Consider the following 13,065-nt stretch of genomic DNA (forward strand, 5'->3'; position numbering starts at 1 on the left):
GATCCATAGAAGTTATTCCCAGTTGCCATGAATACAGACAGGGGTAAAATTTCTGGCTCTGGAGGTTTCCAGGGGTTGAGAGTATTGCTCACCCCAGGATTAGGGAAATGGTAACAATGCTGGAAAAGCTTTCTTATTAATTGAAAAAATAATAGGCCCCTTAAATACACTGAAATCCCTTGTTTCACTAATACCATGGTCATTTTATACGTTAAGAGCCTGTCCTGAGTTCTGTCCAGTGTAAGGCAGCAATGGAAGCATTGCTTGACCTGAAGATGGAGGATTGGTCTGTGAGAATTATGAAACAATTTGGGTTGGGAGGGAACTTAAAGCCCATCCAGTGCCACTCCTGCCATGGACACCTCCCACTGCCCCAGGCTGCTCCAGCCCCAGTGTCCAGCCTGGCCTTGGGCACTGCCAGGGATCCAGGGGCAGCCCCAGCTGCTCTGGGCACCCTGTGCCAGGGCCTGCCCACCCTCACAGGGAACAATTCCTCATTCCCAAGGTCCCATCTACCCTATTTTCTGTCAATGTGAACCTATTCCCTTGTCCTATCACTTCATGTTCTCATAAATAATTTCTCTAAGCAACTTTCATCTTCAAACCTGAAGTGCTGGTCTTGGATGACCCCTCCGGTACCTCTGGGGATAATGCGATGTGCAGGACACAATTGTTCGGTGTAGTAGAATGGTAGAAGTTATTAAAGCTCTTTTTATTTTTTCTTTTTTTCCAGGAATATTTCCTGGATCTCCAAATGCTGTTGTAAATATCACTTTACATAAGCACATTAATGACCAAATATTAGATTACCCTTTTGTGATATTTTCTCAGCTTTAATTTTTATTTAATTGAAACTATTAGTAGGGCTGTAACATTTAGAAAAATGGATGCTGTAAGGTCAGGTGCTGCTTATCCAAAAGTACATATTTGTCCAGCAAGCTAATATTTTTAAGACATTGTAATATTAGCCACCCAAATACATTTTCTCAGACATTGTGCTGGGGTGGGGCTTTTAAATCTTTGTAAAAAATATTGCAAAAAATTATTACAAAGAATTTTTTAATAATGGAATTTGCAGGGCCATAATGTTGGCTGATATAATTTTGTCAACTTTCCAGCTGAAAGGCAAGTTTGAGTAACATTTAAGATAAAGTTAGTACTTTTTTTGGTAAGTACTTTGTGCTGCAGTTTTCCTTTCCTCATCAAATGTGCAGTTCTTATGTAGCTACCAATTCTCTTTGATTTCTTTTCTGAATAGAGATATCTTCATTTGAATCCTGAGTTAATTTCAAGATATTTAAAACACTCATTTAAAAAGTAGCAGTTTTTAATTATATAGGGTACGGTGATGTTAAAACATCTTGCTCAAGTCCTTCACATGTAAAAAATTATATAAATATGTGAAATGTACGTTTTGAATTGTTCACCTTGAAATTTTCTACAGATTATAGACGTGTCTTCTTTTTGTTCTTTTTGCCAATACCTATGGGATCCAGCCACAGTCTTTGTTCTATAAGGCAGATAACCATCCTTACCTTAGAAAGTCTGCCAGGTCAGAAAGATTAATGAGAAATCCTTCTGTTTTCTGAGCTAGTAATATGAAATTCCTTGTTGAAGTCCTATAGGATGGCTCTTCTTCTGCCACACTGAGATCACTGTGAACAATATTTTTCTTTTTTTTCAGAAATACTTTTCTACTAATATATCATAGCTGAGAAAGGATTTATTAGGTTATTTTGACTTTATCCTGACATTAGAGGATTAGTCTCAGAAAATTATCATCCAGTATTGTAGGATTGACGGGGGTTGCATGGTCAGGACAGACGGAGACAAGAGATCTCTGCAGCCAGGTCAGGAACTTGGGGTTTATTGCACAGGGCCTGGGTGCAGGGCCCTGCTGGGATTTGGGGTTTATTGCACAGGGCCTGGGTGCAGGGCCCTGCTGGGATTTGGGGTTTATTGCACAGGGCCTGGGTGCAGGGCCCGGCTGGGATTTGGGGTTTATTGCACAGGGCCTGGGTGCAGGGCCCTGCTGGGATTTGGGGTTTATTGCACAGGGCCTGGGTGCAGGGCCCTGCTGGGATTTGGGGTTTATTGCACAGGGCCTGGGTGCAGGGCCCTGCTGGGATTTGGGGTTTATTGCACAGGGCTTGGGTGCAGGGCCCTGCTGGGATTTGGGGTTTATTGCACAGGGCCTGGGTGCAGGGCCCTGCTGGGATTTGGGGTTTATTGCACAGGGCCTGGGTGCAGGGCCCTGCTGGGATTTGGGATTTATTGCACAGGGCCTGGGTGCAGGGCCCTGCTGGGAGCTGCCAGACACAGCTTGGAGCAGGCCCGAGAGAAGAGAGGGGCAGAGAGGGTTAGAGAGCAAAAGCGTAAGAGAGTAAAAGGGGAAAGAGCATAGAAAAGTAAGAGCTAAGAGGCAAGAGCTAAGAGACAAGAGGTAAGAGTGCAAAGTTCTTGTTACAATACAATAAATCATCTTCTGTGTTGAATATTCTGATTCTCACTAACCAATCTAGTACAATACACAAATCCTATAGCATTTACATACAGCCAATCAGAATCATTACATTACCATACTGTGTTACATTTTAAACCCTAAAAACTCCTCTTTGGGCCCTTCTGCCAAGCTGTAGGGTCTGCTCTGACCCTTGGGCCTGCCTGCAAGCAGAGGGTGTTGTTCCATCAAAAGGGGATTACCTGCAGTCCACCACACCATTGTTTTCCAGTTGTTCAGTAACTGAGGTATCTCAAAGCTTGCTTTCATTTCAATCTTGCTTATAGTTTCCATATTCTCAAAATCTTTCGCCAAGCTATCATATTTATAAAGCTTTCTTGTTTCATCTTCCCCAACACAGTATAGTCCATTAATCTTGTCACTTCACTAATTTTTTTTTAATATCAGATCTTTCAAATCCTGTTTATTTTCCTGTTGCTCATAAACCATTTCCCTCAGAGGTTTATAGATAGTACATTAGATGATATTGGGAGGTAAACTATTCCTTATGAATAGGTGTAGTAAGGTTCATGTAAATCTGAAAGATGATCCTGGGATTCTTTCTATTTTTGGGAATAAATGAGTGGGAATTCAAAATTGCCTTTTTCACCTAGTGTGGGAATGTCTTTATGTTGATATAGACACATTTATAACTTTAACTGCTGGCATTATAGTAAAAAAATCCATTATTCCCATAAAGTAACAGGCTTGAGAAACAAATAAATTCAGTTAAAACACACAGAATTGATTAGACATTAAAAGGTTGCTTCAAACACTTTTTTATTTCTTTTTTGCCTTTTCAATTATTCAGGAAATCTGGTAGGCACTACCTTGCTGGAGCTCCATGAGCTGTAATTTGTCTGCTTTTGGTGCCTCCTCCTCAAAGGATATTTTGCTCCAGGATTCCACATGAAAAATGTAGCTTTTAGGAGGACTGTCTTACATATATTTTTCCTTAATTTAAATAATTCCTGGCATAAGAAGATTGGTCTCTTGAGTAAACCCTTCCTACTTCCAGCAGTAGGTATTTCTGCTTCCTGCTGAAATGAATGGTTTTCTTTGCTTTTAAGCATGTGCCAATAATTTGAGTAGAATCAGCTTCTACAGGCACACACTTGAAATATCATAACACTGTTTCCTTTGCCTCTTAATTCATTTTTGCAAAATGAGAGAGAAGGTTTTTTTTAATAATTATAATTTTGCCTTTTAATTCATTTATGCAAAATGAGAGAGAAGGTTGTTTGGTTTTTTTTATTTATTCTGTCTACTAGGTTACTTATCCCAAGATTAAAGTCTGGGAAAAACATGGAAATGACCATTTGTTTATCTTATTTGTAATGCTCCTCTAAAGCAATTAATTTCTTTTTTTTAGTTGGAGTCCTCTGGATTGAAGCATCTACTGAGATTTATGGGGAACTTTGATGTTGTAATCAGAATTCTTTTCTGAAGGCTGATTTTCATGATTACAAAATTTTCTGGATTGCGTTCCCCCTTGTAAACTCACAAAAGTTGTGAACTGCAAGATGTGCCTTTATCTTGAATTGTACCTGCTGTGTTGTAAGTAATTGTTGAAAATACATGTGTTCATGATGCTGAAACTGAAGAACGTTGACCAGATTCCCCCACCCCCACCCCAAGTGGAGGTTTAAAATTTCTTTGCATCTACAAGAGAAATTGGTAAGCATTTGCTGCAAATGAGCAATATTCACTACAAATCATTGGAAATAGCATGGATAGAGTCAGGTTAATTAAGAGTAAGAGGAAACCAAGAAGAATTTTGGGGTTTGGGGAGTGTAGGAGAGAGCTAGGGAAATTCAGAACATTTAACTGATGTCCTAAACAAGAAATCACTGAACACTGTGTTCAAAATTCTTTCATCTGACCCTACTGGCCCTTGTGGATTGATGGCCCTTTTATTTACTTAAAGGTCTTCTCACATTGTCACAAATGCCTGGGCCTACTGAAAGTTATTTTGTACTGATTTTTTTGAAAGTCTGTGGTTTTTTTTAGCTCAGTTAACACTGCAGCCAACAGTAGATTGGGTTTGGATTTTTTTCCCTTCAATTCACAGTTCTTCTGATGTTATTAGAAGCAAAACAGAGATATGTAGATACATGTAAGCACTTTACAGGTGATTGTTTAAGCTTCAATAAACCAGTTCCACATCTGTGCTCTCACATGTGCTGCCCTAGCCCTCAGCACACTGGGTTGTGCCTCTGACCCTTCTGATTTATGGAAGTCTGAATTTCATTTTTTGTGCTCAGCAGCCTCTCTAGCTCAGCCAGCCCCATGGGAGTGAGGAGATACCAGAAAAAGCAGCAAAAACGGGTTGTGATAAATGGTTGTTCAGGCATTTGTGTGTTTAGTTGGGAGAAAACGAGGGTGGGCTGATATTATCAGGTAACTTGCTTAATTACCTGAGAAATGAAGGGCAGCAACTGTGATGGAAATTTTCCAAAAACTGAGATCTGACTATCTTTGAACTTCTAAATGTGATATTTTTACCAGGTAAATTAATAGAAGGATAGGAGTAGTGGACACATGGGTAGGTATGATAAAACTTTGAAAAAATGGTATAGATCTGTAAAGAAAGTTTCTTCTGTATTTTCTGAAGAGAAATGTAGCCAAAATTTTAACGCAAAGTGTGTTGATGCATGTAATAGCTTTATGTTTACTAATAAACTAAATCATTTAAATGTTTTGAAGTTGGTTATTAATTGCCATATAAGCAACACAGAAATTGCCAGGTACCGATTTGTTGAGTGTTGTTTGATGCAAGGAGTGGAATATGGGAGGATTGCTTTTTGTTTATGATTCCAGTAATTTCCCAGCACTAATTGTCATTTATGCAATTTGGAAAATTATAAGAACTTGCAGCAGTAAATCTGTTGATAAAAGAAACACCCAGTAGTGCAAGTCACTTTTACAGGGACAGATTTTGAGACTGTTAGTTCCTATAAACCTGTGGTACTTGTAACATGCTCCCTAATGATTACTGACATGAAAGAAATTCCGATATGGATTTGTATATTTGACTTGTCAACTGGTGGGAAAACAAGGACTGGCAATAGATATGACAGTGATGTCAAAATGACAGCAAATTCCCTAATCTGCAGTTTACTGGTTCAATTTTTTACCTGTTGCTGTGCTCTGAGGTTCAGCTAACAAGATAAATGGATGCAATCCCCAAGAAAGCTAAAGAGCAGCCATGCTCTCTTCCAGTGACTGAGGCAGCTAAACTGCTCATGGTTTTGCTAACTCTACTCTGCTTTTTTTTTGGACCAACCTTTATGTCTTTTTGTGGCAATCTGGGATTACTCCTGATTTATAAGAGCAGTGGTGAGAAGGTTAGATGGATTTACAGTGGACAGCAGTGTTCCTGTTTTCATAAAATCCCAGAATCATTTAGGCTGGAATAGTCCTCCCAGCCCATCTACTCCTACCTGTGCCCAATGCCACCGTGTCCTCAGCCCAGAGCCTTGAGTGCCACCTCCAGCCCTTCCTGGGACACCTGCAGGGATGGGGACTGCAAACCTCCCTGGGCAGCCCCTGCTGAGGTCTGACCACCCTTTCCATGGGGAAATTCCTCCTGGTGCCCACCCTGAGCCTCCCCTGGTACAACTTGTGGCCATTTTCCCTTGTTCTGTCCCTGCTCTCTGGGAGCACAGCCTGACACCCCCTCCAGCTGTCCCCTCCTGTGAAGGAGCTGTGCAGAATCACAAAGGCCCCCCTGACCTGCTTTTCTCCAGGCTGAGCTGCTTTTCAGCTCCCTCAGCCCCTTCTGGGGCTCCAGCCCCTTCCCAGCTCTGTTCCCTTCCCTCAACACGCTCCAGCCCCTCAAGGCCTCTCTGGCTGTGAGGAGACCAGAACTGGACACAGCCCTTGAGGGGCCTCAGCAATGTCAGCACAGGGGATGATCACTGCCCTGATCAGGATGCCACTGGCCAAATTGGATGTCATTGGTTTTGTTTGTTCATTTATTATTAATGTGGTCTTCTTATTTAATGCATTATGTATCAGTTTATTATTTAATGTATTTAGAAAAAGAACACACTCATTTTCCTTTAAAAGGGTCTTTTGCTGAGAAGCAGGGAAGAAAGCAACATTCCCCTTCACAGGAAGTCCATCTTTCATTTTCACCTTGTAGTCATGTTGGGAAGTGTTATTTTCTCATTGACTTTTACAGGATTTAGGGAAATGGATTCATCTTGCAAATATCTGTGCAAGGTGCTGCGTCTATTCTGTAGCTTTGCACAGTGTGAATTCTGGGATGAACTGGGGAGAGATCTCATTCCACATCAGCTGCTTGGCAGTAACTCCCTGTTTTTCCCTGCAGCCAGTGTTGAGTAATTTATGACAGTTTATCCCCCTGGCAAGAGCAAGATGGCTCACCTCAGGTATTTGCTCTCATGTACCAGAAAGTTGTTTTCAGGTTTGGGACATGTTGGGTTCCTGATGGAGCTCGAGAGCATCCTCTGGCTGCTGCTTCTTGACCCTTTAAATCAGTTCTGCTTCCAGGTACATTGATGTTTATGCACTGATCTTCCCCTCAGCTTCCTGCTGCACAACACAAATCTCCTTTTGGAGTTCTTACAGGTTGTTATCGATCATGTCTTTTCCTCCCAGCAGGTAAATTTACGACGCTTTAGGCAAAAAACAAAGTACAGTTTATGTGCTCAAATCTTAGAAAATTCTATTAGTTTTTGGTTTAGTGTAAATGCTTCATAATGCACAGCACAGAGTAAACTTGTCCTTTTAACAGAACTTTGCAAAATTAATTCTGTGTGACTGCAGAGATCCAAAAAGAGTTTTTTGTTTGTTTTAATTACCACAGTTCTTTACCTGTGGGAGTTAACATATAGATTTATACCTAAACTCCAAATATCAAGGCATATAAAAGTCAATTTTCTTTTTATTTCATTGGTTTTTTATTTGCTTTTATCTCACTGTTTTTAATGTTATTTAGTAGAACTCCATAAAGTCACAGAATGATTTGGGTTGGGAGGGACCTTAAACATAAAAATCTTGCAGAGACAAAATTAGAAGAAATGAGAAATACTGAAGGACACTTTTTGGTATCTGGAAATTCAGTGGGCAGTTAAAACATGCACATTAAGAGCTGACTCATTCCTATGTGATATTGAGCAAAACTAACCTGGAATTTATTATCTTGGACATCCAATTTAATAAAAATAGTAATTAAAAATTTTGTTATGTTCTCCAAGCATCCTAGTTCTCAAATAAAACATAAATTTATTAATCTTTATTTTAAGATTAATGCACATGTATAATCACACAATAGTGCAAGAACATACTATATCATTGATAAAAGTATTTGCATAAGTATTAATGCTATTTCATGTGGATTTTGAGGGAAAATTTGTTTACCTGATTAAAAAGCCAAGTAATGTAAATGTATTAATCTATTCTCTGCCTCTTGTGAATATGCATCTTTAATTTCCCCCTTGTATTTCTCTGCCTCCCATTTCTAATAAGAGCTGGTCATTGTGTCTTAGGAGAATTCAATAGCATGAGGCAGAGCTGAATGTTCTTATTGGATCTGGCATGTGAGGTGGTGTACAAAGTTTAAGCATTCTAACTCAGGATTGCCATGGTCCCACCCTTTGGATTGTCCTGTCTGTCTTCTTTCTCCTTTGAACTACCCTGAAGTCCTTTGCTGTTGGGCTGGTTTGAGGTCCTGGTGTAAAACTCATCACTCATTTTGCAGGATTGCTTTTAAAAGGGATCAACTTCCAGAGTCAGCTCAGACAGGGCATTCCCAGCAGGTCAGGGGGGATGCTGCCCCTGTGCCCAGCCCTGGAGGCACCTCTGGCTGCTGTGTCCAGCTGAGGATCCTCAGCACAGCAGGGCCAGGAGCTGCTGGAGCTGAGCAGGGCCTGGAGCATCTCGGTGCCCAGGAGAGGCTGAGGGAGCTGGGGCTGCTCAGGCCGGAGAGGAGCCCCAGCTGAGAGGGGCCCTCAGGCCTGGGTGTCCCTGTGTGCAGGGAGGGGCAGAGCAGGGCCCAGGCTCTGCTGCGGGCCCAGCCATGGCCCCAGAGCCACGGGCAGGGCCTGAGCCCAGGAGCTGCCCCTGCCCATGCCCAGAGCTCCTGCCCTGGGCAGTGCCCAGCCCTGAGCAGATGGGGCACAGAGGCTGTGCAGGCTCCTGCCTGGGGACACTGCAGAGCCACACGGACACACTGCTGTGCCCTGGGCTCTGGGATGGCCCTGCTGGAGCAGGGAGGTGCCACCACAGCAGCCCCTGTGGGCCCTTCCAGCCTGGCCCAGCCTGGGGTACTGTGCCCCTCACCCCTGCTGAGATGACAATAAGCTGGATTGTGGGGAGGTGCAGCACAGTGGGGCACCCTGAGCCCTTACTGGAGACGCCCTGCAGCCCATGGGCTGGCAAATATTCCTGTGATAAGGAACAGTCTACAAATCCCACAGTTAGTCTCCAAAGCCAACAAATCTTTCTACAGGGTCCTCATCCTCTGACTGGGTCCCAGTTAGCACATTTCTGCAAGAGCTACAGAACTTGAGAAGCTACAACCATTGCAAGGCCAAAACAATAGTGTGAGTATCTCTGTTTGCTGAATGACTGGTGAACTTCAGATTGTTTAGGTTTATCCAAATTTCTGAATATGATATAGCATAAAGGCAAATTAGTGGAGAATTCTACCAGGAAAATGCTGTCTGGATTTCTCAGATATTTATTTGGTTTTCATCTTCCATTGTATTCCTTTTTTTTTCCTTTGTTCCTTGAAAAGTGTTTTTTCTCCATCTTTAACAACGAGTATATTAAATACAGTTCAGAGATGTATTGATAGACCTGTGTAATTAAATTCCACTTTCCTCTATAATGCAGTTACATTTTATTTTGCCTTTCATTCATCCAAAACATGTAATAAAACATTGATTATACATATGCTTTCCTGCCTTTCATTTAAATTATAAAACTTATCTGGAATTCTCCCAGAAAGAAAGCATTATAAACCTTACTACTGCATATATTTTATTTATGTATGTGTACAGTGTATGTGTGCATTAATTTACAAGTTAGCTTCAGCTTCACATATGATCTGGGATGGCAGTGGAGGAGTGATTCAGGAGGGGTTTTATGGGAAGATGGAATGGGAGGTTGCCTGTCTGAGGTGGTGGGATATGAGTGTGCAACAGGGCCAAAGCCATGAGGTCACATTGCTCTGATAATTCCAAGCTTGTTTTCTCTCTCGATGAGTATTTAAATGCCTTGGCTCTCTCTGCACTCATTCAGTTTTGCTGCAGTGTAGCTGCAAGCACTGGGAGTTGCACACCTTGTGAACTTGAGCTATTTCAGGTGCAAGACAATATTCCCATCAGGAGTGGTTCAATACACCCCAGCCACATGGAACTGGCTCTTTATGCCCCCTCAAGGTGCACTGTGTTACTCCAGGCTGTGCATGCCTCAGCTCTCCTTACATTTTAGCTGTGGAAAATGGAACATGTAACATCTATGCTTTTCCATTTTTCTCTCCTCCTACACAGAATCTCTTGTTTTCTCAAATTTTTTTCTAGGTATTTTTAACATTGACAATCCAGCAGAGCAATTGTTCAGTAAACAACAGTGTTTGTCAGTTTATGCTGACATTCTTTTATGTGCACACACACAAAGATCCCTTGCTACAGTGTCTCCCATTTTCCAAATGTCCAGCAAGGCTGATTGATCAACCCTGATAAACACATCTCAGTAAGAGTCTAAAATTTTAATAAAGTAGTTCATAATGCTGTCCTAATTAAACCAAGAAATAGAAAACAGTGCTCATACTGTAAATCTTCAGAAGGCTTTTCATCTTTTAAAACATCTTTTTAAACTTTTCCGTGGTCTCCTACTGCATTCTGCTCAGCTTCCCAGCATTCAGACCCCTGCTGAATGGAGTATTCAGCCATTTTAGACAGTGCTAAGTTCCATCAGTCAACAATGTTTATGACTGGAATGTCTGATTATTTTTATTCTTAGCCTTGGCTTCCCATAAATCCAGCCTTGATCCCCTCCTTGTCACTCAGCCCAGAGTTCTGAGTGCCACCTCTAGGTGTTCCTTGGACACCTCCAGGGATGGGGACAACATCTCCCAGAGAGGTTTCAAATCACCTTTAAACGTCCCCTCTGTGACAATAAATATTGATAATAATGAAAACTGCATCTAAACTGCAAGAAATAATGTTTATTGTCTTCACAAATGTGCTTGTGTCCATACTTCATGTGATGTGCTGCAGCTCTCGTGTGGCAAACTGGGGTTTGCTCCTATTCTGTATTACTTTAAATATGCTGCTGCTTTGCAGTCTTGAAGGTTAAGGATTCAGCATCCCTTCACCTTCTGGGTTTTTTATAAAGTTGATGTTTGGCTGAGATCTGGTATGCCAAGTTCCAGCCTGAAGCAAATTTTACATCTGAGTTAAAAATATATGGATAAATCCAACTGGAATTGTCTCACATATTATAATATCCAAAAAAGGAACTTTGCTGGAGAGAAAGAGAGGGAGACTCTTCTTAAGGTGAGCCTAAAGTCAGACAAGTTTTTTTTTTTTTTTATTTTTGTGCTGCTATATACTCTCCCCTGAAGGAGCAGGAGTTATGCCTTAAGGTCAAACAGGTGCAGCACAGATCTATATTCTTTTATGTTTCCATTTATCTCTCTTCCTTTCTTCTATTGAAAGTTTCAACTCTATTGCTCAGATTTTTAGGGCTTATAATGGGAGGTTTTTGCTTTATTTTTACTTTAGGGAAGGCCCCATAGTAATTCTAATTTTGATGAGGAATGTAAAGGATACCTGCTGATTATGCATAAATCTTTTCAGTCTCTGGCACATTCAGGAGGAACGCTTCATTTTTCCAGTGTGTTATTATTACCCTCAATTCATTGTGTAACTTTATGTATTCATGGCACAAGTAATGACACCAAATTATTTTGAAACATTGTGGAGTGCTGTCTTTTTCTTCTTTTTCTCTCCTTTTAAAAATTATTGTTTCTTATCTCCTCCCTCATTTAGAATTTGCAGACAGATAGTGCATCCATTGAAATCATCAGCAGAGACATTAATGTTCCAAGCATTACAGAAATTAGTGTCCAGCCTTCTTACATTGTGCTTGGCGTGTCCTGAAACATGAACTAGACAAAGGTAAAAAGCATTAAAATTCAAGATTATTTATATATTAAATATATAGAAAGAAATGAAATAAAAGGTTTATGTCAGTAGGTGTCAATAAAGCAGTGAGATTGTAGTACATCAGGCTTCTAGAAGAACTCTTCATTAATTATAGACAGTGTTTCTGAGCTGGTGATGCAAAACTGTTTGTCAGCTCTTGTCCTGATAAGGAGCAGGACTTCCCGTGGGGCTACTGGGGTCAGCCCCAGCAAAAAAAATGTAATTCTTTGAGACTTCTAAGCCTTGCACATATGGAGACACTGGATGTGCTTCCCTCAAGCCCAGCATTATTACACACCTGATGGGGAGTTAGGAACTAAGGAGTGAAGCCCCTTTGTGCCCAGGAAACAAAGATCTGCACTTAAAGACATTAAATTTGGCCCTAGTTTTAAATACTGGAGGAGGAGACTGTAACTATCTGACCAGCCTGCTCTACCTTTAAGCAGAAGTTGTGCAGTCAGATATGAAATGATCTCAGCTATGAATCCGAGTGCCTTGAAAAGGTTTAGTCCAATGTAAAATTGTTTTTCACGTGTCAAAATGGATTGGTCTGTTCCCAGCATAGGAGCAGGGTCTCTAAATTATTCTGCCGCTGCTCTCATGGAGCAAAGAGGGTGAAACTTTATTATGGATGATGGCGGGATTAGGTGCAGTCCATGGTCTCTGCCTAAAACTTAATTTATAGAATCCCAGAACGGTTTGGGTTCAAAGGGACCTTACCCAGTTCGTTCCACCTGGGCAGGGACCCCTCCCACTGCCCCAGGCTGCTCCAGCCCCAGTGTCCAGCCTGGCCTTGGGCACTGCCAGGGATCCAGGGGCAGCCCCAGCTGCTCTGGGCACCCTGTGCCAGGGCCTGCCCACCCTGCCAGGGAACAATTCCTCACTCCCAAGATCCCATCTAAACACACTGCCAGTTTGATATTGGCCTTGGAAAACCATGACTGAACTGGTTTCTGTGGATTCAAAATACCTACAGAACTGATTGCAGAAAATTATTTGCTAATGAATTCACTTTATGCAGTACTTTTAACAATTTCCTGTTAATTGAAGTCCGTTATCTAATCAAAACCCTTGTAGTTTTGGGGTCAAATAATTCTAATTAGCCCACGAGAAATGAAACTAGGGGAATAATGTGTTTTCATAATTCTGCACTGCGCTTGCTAATTCTAAAATGCCGGAGGACTTGATGATTCATGTGACTGGCAAGGAAGAAGGGGGAAAAAAAAAGACCATTTATTTCTGACAGGCTTGAGATGTGGCTCCAAATAACCTTCTTACTGGTCCAAAGGCTATTACTGTCATTGGGGCCTGCTTGATGGATTATCAGCACAGAAAGGCAACAGTTTCACTTCTCTTTCTCCTAAGTCAGCATCTGATGCAGAT

This window comes from Melospiza georgiana, chromosome 14, assembly GCF_028018845.1.
Source record: "Melospiza georgiana isolate bMelGeo1 chromosome 14, bMelGeo1.pri, whole genome shotgun sequence".
In the NCBI taxonomy this organism is placed as follows: domain Eukaryota; kingdom Metazoa; phylum Chordata; class Aves; order Passeriformes; family Passerellidae; genus Melospiza; species Melospiza georgiana.